The 21,727-nt window shown below is 39.0% G+C and overlaps 1 protein-coding gene across 1 annotated transcript in view; it reads right to left on the bottom strand.

The window, feature by feature from the left end:
- LOC309647286 (ribonuclease H2 subunit B-like) overlaps positions 1-21,727 on the bottom strand; it is a 789,004-nt gene that overhangs the window by 383,248 nt on the left and 384,029 nt on the right. Inside the window, exon 4 of the transcript XR_014255911.1 lies at positions 2,356-2,526. The gene's annotated coding sequence lies outside the window, so the exon portion shown is untranslated. The remainder of the gene's footprint in view (positions 1-2,355; positions 2,527-21,727) is intronic.

Below are 21,727 nucleotides of genomic sequence, written 5' to 3'. Positions count from 1 at the left end.
GCTATTTCTCCAGCCTGATAATCCAGGGCAATTAAGGGAAAGAGCAGAGAGTCTGGTGGCTTTTAGCATTTTTAAAGTTTCATCTGGGCAAACACAGAAATGTGTATCAATGTTATCCAGACCTTACCACTGTTTGTTTTTCAGACTCCAAGATTAAACTAAAGACTGGCCTAGCACAGCAGATATTTTTGCCTTTGTCTGAGAGAAGACAAAACTTGAAAAAAAAGAAGAGTCTTTGAGAGACTGGGTTTCCTGGAGTATCTTCTGAGGGTAGCCAAACACCAAGCAGACAGGATCCAACCCTGACACACTGAACATTGCTATCTCCTTCATAATGACATGCTCAGTTAAATGGGTCGAGTTTGCAAATGTTTTATGTCTTATTAAGAAAACTATTCAAGCCCAGGAAATATGAGGGTTAAATGCCTTGCTTTCATAAACATACTACGATGGAGGAGAAAGATTTTAGATATTCTGTGGAAAAATGCAGGGAAAAAAAGTGCTGAATTAGCCCATTCCATTCCATTGAATTGTTCAGCAATTATGGTCATCCCCCATGCCCTAGAAAATTAAAATACATGATGAAACCCCAATCTAAGGCTATCAACTGCTATGTGACTGCTATATTACTAAATAAATGACACATCCCATTATAAAAGCATTTAAAACTGTATGAAAAGAGGTTGTGCTGAACAGGGACTATAATTTTATCATTTGCTGCTTGACTCTACACTTAAATTTTAACCTGAAGCAAAATGTTGCAAAGTTAAATCAATTTTATTTGATCACATGGGGGAATTTACACTCTTTCATTTGGGGTAGATGGAACTCTTGGCACAGTCTAGAACTTATTAAGACTCCTGTCCCATAGGAACAGTTAACTTTTTGATCCGAGCACACTCTCTCCTCCTAGAAGAGTTATTTAAAAGTTACACATCCCTTTTTTTTATTACCCAAGCCCAGCAGGCACAGACACAATTCCCCCTTCTATTCCCTCCACCCCCTTTCTTCTCTTTCTTTCTTTCTCTCTCTCTCTCTTCCTCTCCTTCCCAGAACTTTATAAAGCAGTTCCTTCAGCTCTCGTTTTCTTTTTCTACATTTAAAAATGTGGCTTCTGCCTATAAAACTTCTCCCCTACCCTTAGTAGTCCCAGTCCCCTGGGGCTGTTTTTTGCATGATCTGTAAATTAACTGGAGTCACTTCGAGCCCTCAGTTAGCTTTTAATCAAACATTAGCAGCAGTGTTTACTCTCGTGTAATCTTTGGTTGTTACTTAATTTAATGCCCGTCAGCATTTTTAAAAAAAAAAACATGTTCAGCAAATCCTTGGCGCATGCTGTTTGGTTTCTTTCCTCTTCCCCTCTGCCACCTCGACCCAAATCAAGCTCCATTTAATCTGTGTAAAGGCTTTCTAATAATTTTAATGTGCTAGTGTGTTTGCTCTCTTAGGGAAATAAGAGTTTGCTCTCTGTGGCAATCAACTCAGAGGCCCTTGCTTTGTGTCCCCCATCCCACCTCACATCAGAGAGGGTGAGCTGTAAATTGTATAGTTTTTGTTTCTTATTGCTCTGGCAGTTATTTGTGAGTGATGTAAGATGGGAAGCATCTTCAGACTCACATTTGGAAGATGATGGTGTGGCCCCTGAGAAAAACCCATTGAGAACTAACTTTGAAGGTCTGCCCGGTGGTGAGCTAAAAGCGAACACATCACATCATAATTCATACACAACTTTGGGTCTTTTGAACCCTCCTCCCCAGCTGCCACGACCTCTAAAATAAATAAATAGTGCCTGGCCATTCTACTGTGTTCTGGAGTGGCTTTGCTTTCTCCTTTCGTAATGTGAAATCCATCTATGTCCTGCAGGAGAACTTCTCTAAGGCTATCATAAAGACAGAAGGAAATTCTGATTTCAAATGGAACAGGGAGGCTCAGCTTCAAAGAGCAAAGCACATTACTAAGGGAATAAGAATGGAGGGGAAAATTATGAAACTACTTTTAAAAGATGCAAAGAAGGGCTTCCCTGGTGGCGCAGTGGTTAAGAATCCGCCCGCCAATGCGGGGAACACGGGTTTGAGCCCTGGTCTGGGAAGATCCCACATGCCGCGGAGCAACTGGGCCCGTGCGCCACAACTACTGAGCCTGCGCGTCTGGAGCCTGTGCTCCGCAACAAGAGAGGCCGCGATAGTGAGAGGCCCGCGCACCGCGATGAAGAGTGGCCCCCGCTTGCCGCAATTAGAGAAAGCCCTCGCACAGAAACGAAGACCCAACACAGCCAAAAATAAAAAATATTAAAAATTAAATAAATTAATTTAAAAAATAAAAAATAAAAAAGATGCAAAGAGCAGCTCCCCCTACCCTGCTTTTCTCCATTTCCGTTCACTCTGTACAAGAAGACATCCTCCTCAGTTCAAGGTCTTCAGTTAATAGCATCACGCTCAGTAGGCTGGGTTTCAGTGCCAAGGAGACAAATGTCACCTGGAAAATTTCATGCCTTTTCGGGAGATGCAATCAAAAGAATGTGTACACCTAAAGAGGAGAAAGAACTCTTGAGTCAGCAAGGTCTTAACTCGCAGTTCCATCCTTTTCCCCAAGACCTTAACCTTCAAATTTCATTGTGTCTCAGGTGTGCCTCTCTTTCCTGACGACTAAAAATCAGGATTCTCTTCTCTATACTGCAAGGGAAAATCCTACAGCTAAGAATCCTGAGTGTGGCGGGATGGCCCTACTATGTCTCACAAACCGTGCTCTAAGAAGAGCAGTGGGGACACATAGGACCGGAAGAAGAAGAGAAGTAGAGACACTGGTGACTGAGGCTTCATCCAACTGCTGCAAATGCCAAAAGATGCATTTTTGCTCTCTCAGATAGGAAGGGAGTTCCTGGACTGAATCCATGTAGAGTACATGGTTGTATTTCTAGGAAAGCCTCAGTGAGGGGCTGAACTATGTGCTATTAACTCAAGCTGCAGCTGTCCTGGGGGTCAACAGATATGCCGGAGCTCATGTTACAAGTGCACACTGGTGGCCCGTGGTCGGGGGCTGGGGTCACTGGGAGTCAGTCCTGAGATGCGCAAAGCACCCCAGGAGACACATGTGTCCCTGTCACTAACCACCAGCTCCTCCTTCTCCCTCGTGCCCACCTCTGGGAGGTCACCACCTAGGCTCCAAAGTGCAGCTGTTCTGCTACACAAATTATGAACAAGTTCTACACCTTTCCTGAACCATGTGGAACATGCTCAAAGCACAGGACTGCACTGACAAGGACATTCAGGCTTAAGAACTCACTCCCAGATAACAGCGTTTCTCAGCAAGGGAATTTGCCCAGGTCCCTCAGGTGCCCAAACGGCCCTGCGGATAAAGGAGCTCTGCTGCAGACTCACTGTGCTCCTCCTGTTCTTGCTCCCGAGGCTGAGTGACCACCGCTGGCACCTGAGGTTTGTCCTTCCCTTTCTCCTCAACTCCCTCTTCAATATCCCTTAGCTGCCCATCCTCCACACAGCTTGCTCATCTAACAGTGCCAGCTGATCAGCTCTTACGGAGCGGCACATGCCTTTAAAGCTCCTTAGAGGAGAGCACTTGACAAATATAAAATGGAAAATTTTTTAGACCAATAGGACATTTAATTTGAGGTATCAGCCCAAATAATCAACATTAATAAATTCATTTATTTTCCGTTAAGTAATTGTGTGTGTGTGTGTGTGTGTGTGTGTGTGTGTGTGTGACTGCGTCCCAGTCTCTCCCTCTCTTTCCTCAGCACATCCCTGCATGTGTTTTTCACTGTGCGATGTCCAGCTTTCTGGGCTCCTCCGATGGCAGCCTCTGTCCACTGGGGCCTGCCTAGAACCCTGCACTAGTCAATGAGAAACCAAACAAATCGCAGGCACTAAGCCATTTCCACCCGTTCACAAAGGAGAAGCTTTGGCGCATTCCCTGAAGGCCAGGCATGTGAGTTAAAGCTGCAGAAGGAAGCTGACTTGTAAACCTTCCTCCACAATCAGGGTTTACTCTGTTTATTCTGTCAACCCTGTTTATTCTTTCAACTCTGGTTTCTCAGCAGAATAGCTCATCACACTACACCCAGATTGTGGGGACACATAGAAAACATCCAAAAAGAACCAGAGAGAGCTCAATCCTGCTGATTCATTCACTAAGCCATTTGTTAGCAAGCTGGTTTGGGGTTTCTCTTTTCCACAATATTTCAACACTTAGAGAATTAAAACTGCCAGCTGCTCTCATCTTCAAACAAGATATCCTGGATAATTGGGAATTTAAAGCAAGTTTCACTCTTAAAGTCCCCTTCCAAAACATGTCTAACCTTAATCAGTTAATGAAATAACTTGGAAATCCAAAGCATGCAAAAGAGTCATGTACAATGTTAAGTACAGAGTCATTCAGCACTTGGTAAACATGCACTGATGCAGACCTGGTTTCCTAAGATTTAAGATGTATAACCACATGACTCATAATTTCTGAAATATTACGGCACTGAGTATGAATTTACAAAAGGCTACAAATATCAAACTGGATATGGTGTAGCAGAGAGGCTGTGGAATCAGACAGACCTGGACTCAAATTGAATTCCATGATTGCAGTGCAACCCAGAACAAATATGTTCTCACTAAACCTCAGTGTTGTCACCTCTAAAATGGGAATCATAAGAGTCATCCCTCAATTTAGTGAATCTGGGCGGGGGGGCGATTAAGATTAGGAAATACATTGTAAAACTGTTTCTGGCTCATAGTAAGCATTTAATAAATGAAAACTGCTGGACACACTTGTCTTACAGAGAATGTCTTTAAAAACTGGAAACAATTTTAAAACTTAGGAAACAATGAAGACCCCTTTGGGGAAATATCTGACTCCTAAATCAGATAATGGAACATCTTGGAAACTCAGACTACTTGAAACAGACTTGTTTAAATGCCAGGGACAGGGCTCATACCCAGCTGACACTCAATAAACATTTATTGACACTGACCATGGTTTCTTCAGGTTAAAAATAAAATGTCTGGAAGAATTACAGAATCGCTTGTGGTTATTCCTGAAATATTATGACATCAAAGTAAGAATTCAAAACACCACCACACACAAAAAAAGCTGGGTACAAGTTTTGCTTAAAAGACTGGAATAACCTGAAACTCAAGTATTGCTTGTAAAGCAGAGGTTCATAAAATTATAAAACCAGAATTAAGAGACATTTCCTAGAAATGGACAGAGAGTCATCAACTTCAGCAGAGAAATTTCTTCATCTGTCTCCCACTGACTCCACAGAGTAAAGTCACTATGTCAGGGAGGTATCTGTGTATTCCCAGGGTGAGACCACCAACTCTTCCATTTTAGCCAAAGGGCTACCAAACTAGAATGGAACATTGGCTAATTCAGAGTCAAATTCAAACAGATACTCTCACAGAGGAGAGCTCCCACACATAGATGGAGAAAATTGAGGAAGGCCATAGTTTAAAGTTTTTCTTTTTATCAAGGTAGAGTTTGCAATGTGACAATGATTAAGTTGTAGGGGAGGCTTTTTAACAGAGTTCACTATGCCCTTGTACTAACTGATTGAAATATATCATTTGTTTTTCTAATCTTCTTTTAATTTTAGTCTAGAAATTACCATTTATCTTAGTATTCTTTCTCACAAGAGGCAAAAGAAGAAACAGGATTTCAGAATTCAATGAGGCATTGATTAATTCATGCTGGTCTCTCTTCTAGGTACCGGATATTAAAAAGGAAGGCAACCAATATATTATCTCCATCCTTAAGAATAAATCCCTGATCTTTAGGGATACACATTTAAAATGGGCCACTTGCTCTTCACTAAATGTCAAATAAACGGATCTCTGGAACACTTAAAATTCCATGCTGTGTGGCTGTGGATGTGTGGTGCAATAATGCACACACACACACACACACACACACACACACACACACGCACCTAGGTAGAAAGGAAAAGGAATCAGTATGGGCTGATTGTGTCTCTGACCTGTTTTCCACAGTTATTTGCTCTTTGCCAATGCAGAGCAGAACCATTATAGTAAACCCTTTGCAAAAAAGAGGGGGCACATCTCCAAATTAGGGAGGTTTGGCTGCAGGTGGGTATGAGAATGCAGAATTTATGGAAACTTCACCTTGTATTTATTTATTATTAACATCTTTGTTAAAACCTATGAGCTTAGCCAGCCTTCCTACTCTGACTTGGAAAACACACCTTGAGGCCCCTTTAGCTTCCTGACTCATATTGCATAGTTGAGTTGTGATGGACAGAAGCCTGGTAGTTCTCTGCACAAGAGCAACATGTAGGCTTACTTTGTCCTTATATTAGATTAAAACACTTGGACAAATAGGCTAAATTTATTGTTGTATTGTTGGTCAGCTTCCTTAAAAAAGAAAAAGAAAGAAAAGTCAGTCTATAATTATATTCAGTGGAAAGCCATTTGCTACTTCATACTAGTATAGGTCTCACGCGTACTGTTCGGACACAGTCAGGCTCCTCTATAGCTTGGCAACAAAAACTTCACTAAAATGAAGAAATGTGGTCATTTACACTGGCTTCTCTGGCAGGAAAGAAATTCAAATTAAATTTTTTTAGTTACAAATATGGCTCACACATGCATATAACATGAGCATGTTGCAAAAATTCATTTAATATCACTGATATATATATCAGTGGAGAATGAATGTTTGAATAAGATTGCTAGGTAAGATAGAATACTGGTTAATGTCACACACAGCAATAAAAGTACAACCTATAGGATCATCTTTTCTACTGGATATAAATCACGTGCATCACTACTGGACAAAATCTATGAATTCACATTTCATAGGGTCTGAGCGTTCATCAACAGCAAATAGTATGTCAAATATGGTGCATTTCCTTAGAGAATCAGATAATCCTTAGATGGACCTGTTGGAAAATTCTCCAGTAAAATAGTGAAAGAACATGCAGCCTTATTTCAAGTTGAAACTTTGTTTTAACATCAGTAAAGTGCTTTTTGGGGAAAGATGTTTCATATAGGAAGACAAATTAAGGCTTTGGGACAGATTGTTGTATAAATACAAATAGAACAGCATTGCCACTCAAACTATGTTGAATCCTAAGAAATACAGATTGGAGGTAGAAGCAACCCAAGCGTTTATTGAGGTATGAATGGATAAACAAAATTTGGTATATACACACAATGGAATATTATGCACCTTTAAAAAGGAAGGAAATTCTGACACAAGCTACAACATGGATGAACCTTGAGAACATTATACTTCATGAAATAAGGCAGTCACAAAAAGACAAATACTATATGATTCCACCTATATGAGTTATCGAGAATAATCAAATTCATAGCAACAGAAAGTAGAATGGTTTCCAGGGGCTGGGGATAAGGGAGAATGGGGAGTTGTTGTTTATTAGGTATAGAGTTTCAGTTCTGCAAGATGGAAAAGTTCTCAAAATTGGTTACACAACAATGCATACGTACTTAACACTACTGCACTGTACACTTAGAAATGGTTAAGATGGTAAATTTCATGTTATGCATTTTTTAACACAATGAAAAATAATTTTTAAAAATTCCAGAGTTGGTATCACCAATCCAGATACATGTTATAAAGCAAGGGAATGACTCCTACCAGAGTGAGACCAAAACTTGGAGTGTAGGGGACCATCTGAAGTGCTAGATTGACACAACCTACAATATGACACAAATGAAATAATTGCAAAGATGCCAACCTAGCTATTGTGGACTTTAGCCCACATCACGGAAACAATCAAGCAATGTAGCAGAGTTGGCTGCCTGAGCAGCACAGCATCCTGTTGTGCAGGGTAAAGCCAGTAGGAGCTCAAGATGAGTTACAATGGCCATACTCCAATATTAAGCCCCACAGCTGCAAAGGACTGTCTGTCCTTTTTTAAAAAAAGATTTGTTCATTGTTTAAAATTTCATCTCTTTTTTCATATTTCATAAAAATGTATTCAAAGTCGGTCATAGACCTTAATTTAAAATGCATAACTATGAAACTTCTGCAAGATAACATAAGAGAAAATCTAGGTGATTTTGGGTTTGGCAATGAGTTTTTGTTGTTTTTTTTTTGTATTTTTAAATTTTCATATCTCTTTTTTCAGCTTTATTGAAATGTAATAGACAAATAAAAATTGTGTATATTTAAGGTATTTTGATACATGTGTACATTGTAAAATAATCACCACAACCCAGCTAATTAACATATCCATCCCTTCATACAGTTACCATTTTGTTTTATGTTTCTTTTTTTTTTTTTTTGTGGTCAGAACACTTAAGTTCTACCCTCTTAGAAAATTTCAAGTAACAATATAGTATTGTTAACTATTGTCATCATTCTGTATATTAGATTTCCAGAACTTACTCATCTTGCATAACTGAAACTTTTGACTAAATACTCAGAGAATTCCCCCCAACCACCACCACTGTTAATTTTCCTTACCCCTATTTAAGAATTAAATGAGAAAAAGTTAAGCTAATACTCACTAAACATTGGAAAATAGCTTTCTGATGATCACATTTGAATCTTTTCTCAGTTGCCCTCAGACTTCTGTGTCAGGCTCTAGAAAAACTAGGCCTCTTGCAAAAAGTGCAAAGAAAACTCTTCTTATTGTCCAAGGGCAAATCTCTCACTCTCACCTGATATGACTTCATCATAAATTGTCTACACCCTTCGGCAGAATGTGAGAGCTCTCATGTGAGAAGCTTTGCCACATACGTACAAAATATTTTTATTCCCTCATAAACTTGATTAATCTTCTCAACAGAGCAATCACATCTTTCTTTCTTTCTTTTCCCTAACCAATAGAAACTTTCTTTAACTTTTATGGTGAATTGACATGATGCCATGGAATGCTGATTAAGATGAAATATTAAGCCCAATTGCATTTTAAAATCCACATCCTTTATGGAGTCAGAGGAAAACCACGTCTGCCTCCATTCGGCAGTGTCCTTCAATGCCTTATATAATGCCCACAGTCAGAGTATTCTACCATCTGGTCATTAATTTTTCAGCATTATAAAAATTGAGAAAATTCATTCATTTGCAAAAACATTTAACTGAGACTAACACTCAACCCTACACTAAAACCAAAAACAAACAATGTCTAGAAACATGTTCTGTTCCATTATACCTTTCATTGTTAAAATGAGCATTGATTTGGAACAAACTGCTGTCGAAATTCAAATGCTCCTTCGAGCCAAAAGAAATCATTCTCTCTGACTTAGGAGCCCCCTCTTGGTATGATTTATTTCACAGCAAACTAATTCAGTGAGGATTATGGAGGTTGTAAATTGAGGTATCCCTTCCAAAACCCAAACAAATCTCACGTACAAAAACAATGACAACAGGTAGAGAAAGAGGCATGTAGCTTACTAAGGCTGCCTATATGCAGTCTTTTGTTTTGTTTTGTTTAGCATGTTTTTCTTTTTTTTCATAAACATTGGCTTTGTAGCAGCAGGTGTAACCCAACTCAACCCACTCTAAAGTTCGAGTCTTTCTAGTTCAGACTGACTCCTTACATGGAATGACTCCAGATGGTCAGCCAAGATAATAAGTATGATCAGCTCAGAGAAATTTATAAAATGTTTAAATAGCTAACTAACAAATTAACTCTCGGAGGAAGCAGGTAGAATTAAACGGAAAACTTAATTTTGAGGGAGAAAAAAATAATAAAAGAATGACAGAAAGAAAGCAAACGAAAGGAAAGGGAAGGGAGAGGAGATGAGAGCCAGGAGAGAGAAAGGAGGCTGCCCTTTAAAGCAGATGCAGTCTGAAAATGTAGGTGCTGTAAAATATTTACTTGTCCTGAGTGCTTTCTCCTCTCCTGCTGGTCTGTGCCAACTCACAGCGTCTTGTAAACGCTTTCACTTTTTATGGTCTTTTAGGTGCAAATGCTCATCAACTCAAAGGTGAACTGCAACTATTTCACAGAAAATAAACTCAGAGTATTTTTATGTGATCCTTGATCCAAGACAGCAAGGGAAGACAAAAGAATTCAGCACACTACCACTTTTAAGTTTTGATCCCAGCCAAAACTCAAACCAAATCTGAGTCTTAGGCTACCTCAGTCCCCTTTCTCTTTCCTCCCAACCAGAGCATAATCATTGACACCTCAAAGAGTCACAAGTTGGCACAGCTTTGCTGGTTGTCTAATAGTCTTGACACTGACCAGCATCTCATCCAGGGAACCTAAGGGTCAGTGTAAGGATTTTACTTCAACCTTATTTTTGACCTCTGGGCATTGCAACTATGAAAAAAGGGTTCAAAACCACGCAATGTACTGGGGCATAAAAATGGCCTATATCCCTATGGAATACCTGAAAATAACCCCCAGTTCAGCTTTTTGGAATAAAGCAAATGTTTATAGTAGCCCAAAGTGAAACTTAAATGTTTAACCAGCCCAGCTGCCTGTGAAGCCGGTGTTGGGGATGGGGGAGGAAGTGGTGGTTTCTCTTTGGAGCTTGGCTGCTGCAAGGCCAGGAATGGCCAAGTTCAGGGGGAAGCTGCCTCCCCAACCCTTGCAGCCTCCTCTAGGATGGCTGAGACAAGCAAGGGTGTCCTCTTGCTTATTTCTTGAATGCAGAAAAGAAGGAGGAAAACAAGAAACACACAAGGATGAGTTGGAAATTTTAAGGCTCTGGATTCAAATATTTTTGTGGCAACTCAACTGTAAAAAACAACAACAAAACCATACTGCCCACAGCAGGAGGAACTGTGTTGAACACTGAACAAAACCAAGGGAGCCGAAGGTGGATTTTTTAATTTCTGATTTGATAAAAAAAAAAAAAAAAGAAATTGAGTCCAAGAAATAAAAGAGAAAAGATGACCAAGTGGTACGAGTTCTCCCATGGGTTATTTCTTTTTATGTCTTCAGTAATGAACTACGTGTGGACCCAGAAAGTACCTTGTAATGTCCCTTGTGCTCTTATAAGCAAGCTACAGTAAAGTAGCTTTTGTCAAACCCTGTGGTTTATCCTGAGTATCAGAAAAGACCTCCTCCCCCATCCTCTTTTTCAGCTGAAGATTGGCTTCCTATGTCACTAAGGATACAGAAGACAAACTTCCATAAATACCCATCTCTCTGCTTCCAGACCATTACTTCCCTCCTGTTACTCTGTATGAATAATCCATACCCCCATGGAGAAGATTCCTCTTAACCCCACATCACCACCCCCACCAATGAACCCTACCCCTGGGATTCATGCTTTTATCTAGATCCTTCTCACACTGAATCAAGGCTGGCATGTGTGTCCAATAGAATGTAGCAAAAATAATGTTGTACAGTATCCAAAGTTAGCCTTAAGGAGCTTTGAAGATTTCACTTTGGTCACTGGGAACACATGCTCTGGGGGAAACCAGCTGCCATGTAAGAAGTCCAGATACCCTGACACCTTCCTGCTATGACACATCCCAAGGTACCTACATGGAGAGGCCATGGAAAAGCAAAGAAATGCTCAGCTAGTCTCAAGTTGTTCCAGTTATCCTTTCTGAGGCACCAAAGCTGTGTAAATAAAGAAATCATCTTAGATATTCAACTCAGTCTAGCCTTGAATTCCAGTCCCAGCCACCATCTGAATGCAACACCCTGAGTAATTTCAAATGAGAACTACACAGCCAAGCTCAGTCAAACCACAGAACTGTGAGGGACAAAATAGTTGTTTCAAGTTACTAAGTTTTGGAGTGGATGGTTTTGTAGCCATAGATAGTCACAAAAGAAACTGGTACCTGGAACTATAGTGCTACCATAACAAAATCTAAAAAGTGTGATATTGGCTTTGAATCAGGCAACAGGCAGAGGCCAGAAGGCCATGAGACTCTTAATGAAAGTTGAAAAGACAATGAGGAGAGTGTTATTGGAGGCTGAAAGAAAGAGGACTAGTGTTACGGAGTGGTGAAAAGTTTGGCAATATGTCAGCCATGATAACATGGAAAACAGATAATATTCCTAATGAATTGGTGAATTTGGCTAGAGAATACCAGGCAGAACATTAAAAGTGCCAAATAGTTTCTTTTAGTAACATATGATAATGTACAGATAAAAAGAGATGAGTTAGGAACAGAACTGCTCCGTTTTTTAACAGAATTTAAGGAAACTATAGAGGGCCTAAGATAATATGTCCATTCAGCAAAAGGGTCTCAAAGAAATATATGGCCTCAGGATAAAGATTAAAAAAAAGATGTAGCTGTGGGCCATTTGTGAAATGTAACACATACATGAAACAATACTACACATACACGTTATACACACACACGATAGGTTTTAATTTTATTTAATCTCTTAGAGATTTATGAATGCTGCTTTTGTCCAATGAAATGAGCCCCAATAAAATTCATAGGCAATGCACAAAATTAAGAGAACAGTGTTTAGAGAAACATCACTGGCTTGGACTGAAAGGAACAAAGAGAGTTCAAAACAAAAAGGGCTCCCAGGGCCCCAACATTCTACATTTAGGAAGCAGAATGAAATAGCCACTCAGTTGCAAAGAAAGATAATTTCTTATGGATAGGGAAAAATGACTCAAAAACCAGAGATAAGAACCATGGAGAAATGTTTTCAGGTAGCAAGACTGAGCCCTAATATAGCAACTGGCATTATGTGCCTGCCTGAGATCCAGATTTGCTATGGAATAGTAACTGCTATATGCCTACAGTTCTCATTTTTTTGTATTATCCTACATCTTTTGTTATTGTATCTTTTTTTCTTTTTAACATTTTTATTGGAGTATATTTGCTTTACAATGGTGTGTTAGTTTCTGCTTTATAACAAAGTGAATCAGCTATACATATACATATATCCCCATACCTCCTCCCTCTTGTGTCTCCCTCCCATCCTCCCTATCCCACCCCTCTAGGTGGTCACAAAGCACCGAGCTGATCTCCCTGTACTATGCAGCTGCTTCCCACTAGCTATCTATTTTACATTTGGTAGTGTATATATGTCCATACCACTCTCTCACTTCATCCCAGCTTATCCTTCCCCCTCCCCATGTCCTCAAGTCCATTATTTACGTCAGTGTCTGTATTTCTGTCATGCCCCTAGGTTCTTCAGAACCTTTTTTTTTTTTTATTTTAGATTCCATATATGTGTGTTAGCATACGGTACTTGTTTTTTTCTTACTGACTTCCTTCGCTCGGTATGACAGACCCTAGGTCCGTCCACACCTCACTACAAATAACTCAATTTTGTTTCCTTTTATAGCTGAGTAATATTCCATTGTATATATGTTCCACAACTTCTTTATCCATTCATCTGCTGATGGACACTAAGGTTGCTTTCATGTCCTGGCTATTGCAAATAGAGCTGCAATGAACATTGTGGTACATGACTCTTTTTGAATTATGGTTTTCTCAGGGTATATGCCCAGTAGTGGGATTGCTGGGTCGTATGGTAGTTCTATTTTTAGCTTTTTAAGGAACCTCCATACTGTTCTCCATAGTGGCTGTATCAATTTACATTCCCACCAACAGTGCAAGAGGGTTCCCTTTTCTCCACACCCACTCCAGCATTTATTGTTTGCAGATTTTTTGATGATGGCCATTCTGACTGGTGTGAGGTGATACCTCATTGTGCTTTTGATCTGCATTTCTATAATGATTAGTGATGTTGAGCATCCTTTCATGTGTTTGTTGGCAATCTGTATATCTTCTTTGGAGATATGTCTATTTAGGTCTTCTGTCCATTTTTGGATTGGGTTGTTTGTTTTTTTGATATTGAGCTACATGATCTGCTTGTAAATTTTGGAGATTAATCCTTTGTCAGTTGCTTCATTTGCAAATATTTTCTCCCATTAAGAGGGTTGTCTTTTCATTTTGTTTATGGTTTCCTTTGCTGCTGTGCAAAAGTTTTTAAGTTTCATTAGGTCCCATTTGTTTATTTTTGTTTTTATTTCCATTTCTCTAGGAGGTGGGTCAAAAAGGATCTTGCTGTGATTTATGTCATAGAGTGTTCTCCTCTGTTTTCCTCTAAGGGTTTTATAGTGTCTGGTCTCACATTTAGGTCTTTAATCCATTTTGAGTTTATTTTTGTGTATGGTGTTAGGGAGTTGTTCTAATTTCATTCTTTTCCACGTAGCTGTCCAGTTTTCCCAGCACCACTTATTGAAGAGTCTGTCTTTTCTCCATTGTATACTCTTGCTTCCTATATTAAAAATAAGGTGACCATATGTACATGGGTTTATCTCTGGGCTTTCTATCCTGTCCAATTGATCTATATTTCTTTTTTTGTTCCAGTACCATACTGTCTTCATTACTGTAGCTTTGTAGTATAGTCTGAAGTCCGGGAGCCTGATTCTTCCAGCTCCATTTTTCTTTCTCAAGATTGCTTTGGCTGTTTGGGGTCCTTTGTGTTTCCATACAAACTGTGAAATTTTTTTGTTCTAGTTCTGTGAAAAATGCCATTGATAGCTTGATAGGGATTGAATTGAATCTGTAGATTGCTTTGGGTAGTAGAGTCATTTTCACAATGTTGATTCTTCCAATCCAAGAACATGGTATATTTCTCCATCTGTTTGTATCATCTTTCATTTCTTTCATCAGTGTCTTATAGTTTTCTGCATACAGGTCTTTTGTCTCCTTAGGTAGGTTTACTCCTAGGTATTTTATTCTTTTTGTTGTAATGGTAAATGGGAGTGTTTCCTTAATTTCTCTTTCAGATTTTTCAACATTAGTGTATAGGAATGCAAGAGATTTCTGTGCATGAATTTTGTATCCTGCTACTTTACCAAATTCATTGATTAGCTCTAGTAGTTTTCTGGTAGCAACTTTAGGAATCTTTAGGATTCTCTATGTTTATTATCATGTCATCTGCAAACAGTGACAGCTTTACTTCTTCTTTTCCAATTTGGATTCCTTTTATTTCTTTTTCTTCTCTGATTGCTATGTCTAAAACTTCCAAAACTATGTTGAATAATAGTGGTGAGAGTGGACAACCGTCTCTTGTTCCTGATCTTAGAGGAAATGGTTTCAGTTTTTCACCATTGAGAACGATGTTGGCTGTGGGTTTGTCATATATGGCCTTTATTATGTTGAGGTAAGTTCCCTCTATACCTACTTTCTGGAGGGTTTTTATCATAAACGGGTGTTGAATTTTGTAAAAAGCTTTTTTTTGCATCTATTGAGATGATCATATGGTTTTTCTCCTTCAGTTTGTTAATACGGTTTATCACATTGATTGATTTGCATATACTGAAGGATCCTTGCATTCCTGTGGTAAACCCCACTTGATCATGGTGTATGATCCTTTTAATGTGCTGTTGGATTCTGTTTGCTAGTATTTTGTTGAGGATTTTTGCATCTATGTTCATCAGTGATATTGGTCTGTAGTTTTCTTTCTTTGTGACATTTTTCTCTGGTTTTGGTATCAGGGTGATGGTGGCCTCGTAGAATGAGTTTGGGAGTGCTCCTCCCTCTGCTATATTTTGGAAAAGTTTGAGAAGGATAGGTGTTAGTTCTTCTCTAAATGTTTGATAGAATTCGCCTCTGAAGCAATCTGGTCCTGGGCTTTTGTTAGTTCGAAGATTTTTAATCAGTCTCAATTTCAGTGCTTGTGATTGGTCTGTTTATATTTTCTATTTCTTGCTTGTTCAGTCTCGGAAGGTTGTGCTTTCCTAAGAATTTGTCCATTTCTTCCAGGTTGTCCATTTTATCGACATACAATTGCTTGTAGTAATCTCTCACGATCCTTTGTATTTCTGTGGTGTCAGTTATTACTTCTCCTTTTTCATTTCTAATTCTATTGATTTGAGTCTTCTCCCTTTTTTTCTTGATGAGTCTGGCTAATGGTTTGTCAATTTTGTTTAGCTTCTCAAAGAACCAGCTTTTAGTTTTATTGATCTTTGCTATCATTTCCTTCATTTCTTTTTCATTTATTTCTGATCTGAACTTTATGATTTCTTTCCTTCTGCTAACTTTGGGTTTTTTCTGTTCTTCTTTCTCTAATTGCTTTAGGTGTAAGGTTAGGTAGTTTATTTGAGATGTTTCTTGTTTCTTGAGGTAGGATTGTATTGCTATAAACTTCCCTCTTAGAACTGCTTTTGCTGCATCCTATAGGTTTTGGGTCATTGTATTTTCATTGTCATTTGTTTCTAGGTATTTTTTAATTTCCTCTCTGATTTTTTCAGTGTTCTCTTGGTTAAGTAGTGTATTGTTAAGCCTCCATGTGTTGGTATTTCTTACAGATTTTTTCCTGTAATTTATATCTAGTCTCAAAGCATTGTGGTCGGAAAAGATACTTGATACGATTTCAATATTCTTAAAGTTGCCAAGGCTTGATTTGTGACCCAAGATATGATCTTTCCTGGAGAATGTTCCATGAGAACTTGAGAAGAAAGTGTATTCTGTTGTTTTTGAATGGAATGTCCTTTAAATACCAATTAAGTCCATATTGTTTAATGTATCATTTAAAGCTTGTGTTTCCTTATTTATTTTCATTTTGGATAATCTGTCTATTGGTGAAAGTGGGGTGTTAAACTCCCCTACTGTGATTGTGTTACTGTCAATTTCCCCTTTTATGGCTGTTAGCATTTGCCTTATGTATTGAGGTCCTCCTATGTTGGGTGCATAAATATTTACAATTGTTATATCTTCTTCTTGGATTGATCCCTTGATCATTATGTAGTGTCCGTCTTTGGCTCTTGTAATGATCTTCATTTTGAAGTCTATTTTGTCTGATATGAGAATTACTACTGCAGCTTTCTTTTGATTTCCATTTGTGCGGAATATCTTTTTCCATCCCCTCACTTTCAGTCTGTATGTGTCCCTAGGTCTGAAGTGGGTCTCTTGTAGACAGCATATATATGGGTCTTATTTTTGTATCCATTCAGCCAGTCTATGTCTTTTTGTTGGAGCATTTAATCCATTTACATTGAAGGTAATTATCGATATGGATGTTCCTATTACCATTTTCTTAATTGTTTCGGGATTGTTATGGTAGGTGTTTTTCTTCTCTAGTGTATCCTGCCTAGAGAAGTTCCTTTAGCATTTGTTGTAAATCTGGTATGGTGGTGCTGGATTCTCTTAGCTTCTGCTTGCCTGTAAAGGTTTTAATTTCTCTGTCAAATCTGAATGAGATCCTTGCTGGGTAGAGTAATCTTGGTTGTAGGTTTTACCCTTTCATCACTTTAAATATGTCTTGCTGCTCCCTTCTGGCTTACAGAGTTTCTGCTGAAAGATCAGCTGTTAACCTTATGGGGATTCCCTTGTATGTTATTGGTTGTTTTTCCCTTGCTGCTTTTAATATTTTTTCTTTGTACTTAATTTTTCATAGTTTGATTAATATGTGTCTTGGCTTGTTTCTCCTTGGATTTATCCTGCATGGGACTCTCTGCACTTCCTGGACTTGATTGACTATTTCCTTTCCCATATTAGGGAAGTTTTCAACTATAATCTCTTCAAATTTTTTTTCAGTCCCTTTCTTTTTCTCTTTTTCTTCTGGAACCCTAATAATTTGAATGTTGATGCATTTAATGTTGTCCCACAGGTCTCTAAGACTGTCCTCAATTCTTTTCATTCTCTTTTCTTTATTCTGCTCTGCAGTAGTTATTTCCACTCTTTTATCTTCCAGGTCACTTATCCGTTCTTCTGCCTCACTTATTCTGCTATTGATTCCTTCTAGAGGATTTTTAATTTCATTTATTGTGTTGTTTATCATTGTTTGTTTGCTCTTTAGTTTTTCTAGGTCCTTTTTAAACGTTTCTTTTATTTTCTCCATTCTATTTCCAAGATTTTGGATCATCTTTACTATCATTACTCTGAATTCTTTTTCATGTAGACTGCCTATATCCTCTTCATTTGTTTGGTCTGGTGGGTTTTTACCTTGCTCCTTCATCTGTTGGGTGTTTCTCTGTCTTCTCTTTTGCTTAACTTACTGTGTTTGGGGTCTCTTTTCACAGGCTGCAGCTTCGTAATTCCCGTTGTTTTTGGTGTCTACCCCCAGTGGCTAAGGTTGGTTCAGTGGGTTGTGTAGGCCTCCTGGTGGAGGGGACTGGTGCCTGTGTTCTGGTGGATGAGGCTGGATCTTGTCTTTCTGGTGGGCAAGACCGCGTCCAGTGGTGTGTTTTTGGGTGTTTGTGGCCTTATTATGATTTTAGGCAGCCTCTCTGCTAATGGGTGTGGTTGTGTTCCTATCTTGCTAGTTGTTTGACATAGGGTGTCCAGTACTGTAGCTTGCTGGTTCTTGAGTGGAACTGGGTTTTAGCGTTGAGATGGAGATCTCCTGGAGATCTTTCACTGTTTCATATTACATGTGGTCAGGAGGACTCTGGTGGACCAATGTTCTGAACTCGGCTCTCCCACCTCAGAGACACAGGTCTGACACCCAGCCCGAGCACCAAGACCCTGTCAGCCACACGGCTGAGAAGAAAATGGAGAAAGAAAGAAAGAGAGAAAGAGAGGAAGGATGGAAGGAAGAAAAGAATGAAAGAAAGAAAAAAGAAAGAAAGAAAAAAAGAAAGAAAGAAAGAAAGAAAGAAGGAAAGAAAGAAAGAAGAAATAAAATAAAGTTATTATAATAAAAATTTTTTTAATTATTAAAAATTTAAAAAATCATAAAGTAATAAAAACAAAGGAAAGAAAGAAAGAAGAGAGCAACCAAACCAAAAATCAAATTCACCAATGATAACAAGTGCTAAAAACTATACTAAAAAAAAGGACATCAGAACCCTAGGACAAATGGTCAAAGCAAAGCTATACAGACAAAATCACACAAAGACGCATACACATACACACTCACAAAAAGAGATAAAGGAAAAAAATATATATATCTATATATATAAAAAAAGAAGAAAGTCATCAAATCAATAAACAAATCTACCAATGATAATAAACTCTAAATACTTAACTAAGATAAACATAAAATCAGAAACAGATTAGATACAGAAAGCAAACCCCAAGTCTACAGTTGCTCCCAAAATCCATCGCCTCAATTTTGGGATGATTCGTTGTCTATTCAGGTATTCTGGAGATGCAGGGTACATCAAGTTGATTGTGGAGATTTAGTCAGCTGCTCCTGAGGCTGCTGGGAGAAGTTTCCCTTTCTCTTCTTTGTTCGCACAGCTCCTGGGGTTCAACTTTGGATTTGGCCCCAGCTCTGCATGTAGGTCACCTGAGGCCGTCTGTTCCCTTTTGAGAAGTCTGAGGTCTTCTGCCAGCATCCAGTATGTGTTCTGTAGGAGTTGTTCCACTTGTAGATGTATTTCTGATGTATCTGTGGGGAGGAAGTTGATCTCCACGTCTTACTCCTCCTCCATCTTGAAGGTCTCTGTTATTGTATCTTAAATGTGGGGGCCACATAACTTGTCTCTTTAGTTAACAGATCTTCAGACTGAGAGGAATCACTTACAAAGAGTTGCACCTGTGAAACAGCACCTGAGGCATCGAATCTGCAGCTGGGCTGATTTAGACAGTAAGATCCCAGACCTTGACTTGAGCCTTTTACTATGGTGGGATGAGGTTTTGGGGCAGTCTTAGGAGAGGATGAGTATATTTTCCACATGGAGAGAGATGAACTGTTGTAGCCATAAGGGAGACTACAGTACGTGCTCCAAATGGTCACCATCAATCCCTTTCCTCCTTGTATGCATATGGCGCTCCCCTACCAAGAGGTGGAATATTGGGGAGGTTCATTATGCAGTGATAACCAGTACACCACACAGCAGAGTACTCTGGAATGTGAACAAATTCTCTGTGGGAATTTGAGGGGGAGGTCCCTAGGTTTTTACTACCCAGAAATGCAAGCACATGACTCCATGAGAAACAGGTCTCTAAATCTCTCTGGACCAATACACTATCTCTAGTTTCTAAGGCAAATTTGCTATTCAGTCATCCTTTAACCAAGTTTGCCAGTATTCTTTGCTCAGAAAGCCCAGAATGTGCAGAAACATAAAAATATTCATGGAGAAATATCTCCCAGTGCTACCCTGGAACTCATCATCACCCAAAACCTCTCTACCACCAAAATCATTAAATCATGTTCTTACTAACTCCTTTCGATCTAGCTAAAGGCTTGACTCCTCAGATTACAAAAGTTCTTCAACCTTTTTAGGATCTCCGTTATACTGACCCTTCTACTTCCTCCCAATCCATCAGCTTTCTTTTTTAAATCCCTCCTTTCCAAACGTGAATTCCATGGTACATCATTTCAATAACATATTTGCCAGTGCCCTAAAGTCTCCTTTTTATATTTATATCAGCAGCTGCTAACAAAATGCCAATGTTACCTGAACCCAACTATTTTTTTTCTTTATGTCTGAGCCCAAATAAATGAGTATTGTTGGAGAAAGTGACACATAGAGCAGATGACATCATTGTGAAATCATGACACCAAAACCAATGTGTCCTTGACACATCTCAGCAAGACTCTTACATGCATTTAGATCACTTCTTTCTCCCACCTTTCTAGTGAATATTTCAAACTCTCATTTCTTACTTCACAAAGAAAATAAAAGCCACAAGACAGGAGCTCCCATGATGAATTATGTTCATCTACGTTCATCCTCTCTTCTCTTCTTTCTGTTAGAGTAGAATTATCCCTTCTCCTTTCTAAGACCAACTGCTCCAATTATTACACTGGCCTTCTCAGGAACCTGAAACTTTATCTCTCCCTTCTTTCTCCTTTATATTCAGCATTTCCTCCTACTTGAACCTTTCCCATGGGGATATCTATATAGATATATAGATATAGATATATGTATATAGATATAGTGTCAAGTTTCTCCCATCTACAAAGTAAAAAAGAAACCCTCCTCATAGTTCCTCACCAGTCTTCCCACATTTACTCTTGCTGTCCTCCCAATCTAGTCTCCACCTTGCAGCCTTTGTGATCTTTTCAAACTAGACTATGGTCACCCCTACCAACCCTACCCCACCTAAAACTCTTCAGACCCAAACCTACATATGCCTTTCAAAGCCGTGCTGGCCTGACCTTTGCCAACTTTTCAGGCTTAATTTTGCACCTGTCTCCTCCCTCACTCTCATACCACATTTTCACTCCTCTTCTTTCAGTTCATCAAATGTCCCACTCCCCTCTGGCCCCAGGACCCTTGTGCATGCTGTTCCAGTTACCAGTTGTATGTGTCTTTCTATACACCTCTCCCCATCCCTCACCAGCTCCCTAGTTCAGAAATCATCTCACTCAGGGAAGACTTCCCAGAACCCCCAAATCAGTAAACTCTCTTTCAGCGTAATTATCTCTGAAATACGCTTATCTTTGCAATTATTTGATTAATAACTATGTCCCTCCACCAGACAATAAACTCCATTAGAAAAGAAAAAAATCCAGTATTATCCCCTGAAGCTCAGAGCCAATCGCAGGCAAAGGCACTGAGTATCTTTCTGATGAATGAAAAAATGAGGGAATTAAGACTGGCACAGGGAAAAGATATGGGAACATATGTATATGTATAACTGACTCACTTTGTTATAAAGCAGAAACTAACACACCATTGTAAAGCAATTATACTCCAATAAAGACGTTTAAAAAAAAAAAAACACTGGCACAGAAGTACCCCTTATCCACCCAGCTCCCATAATCTTAACTAGAGTCTCTATTTGTGAAGAAGACAAATCTCAATTTTCTAAGGAAGAAGTTGTCATAGCCACATCACTGGTGTTCAGTTTCTAAAACAAACTAGATTATATGCTAAAGGAAGAAGCAGGGCTAGAGATGTAGTGCTGCCTTCTGTTCATCCTCTAACCATCTTGCTAATCCCCCAAAGGAGGC

The sequence above is a fragment of the Balaenoptera physalus genome (assembly GCF_965194825.1).
Source record: "Balaenoptera physalus genome assembly, chromosome: 18".
Taxonomy (NCBI): Eukaryota; Metazoa; Chordata; class Mammalia; order Artiodactyla; family Balaenopteridae; genus Balaenoptera; species Balaenoptera physalus.
The sequence above is the reverse complement of the archived record's forward strand: the minus strand, read 5'-3'. Positions and strand labels throughout refer to the sequence as shown.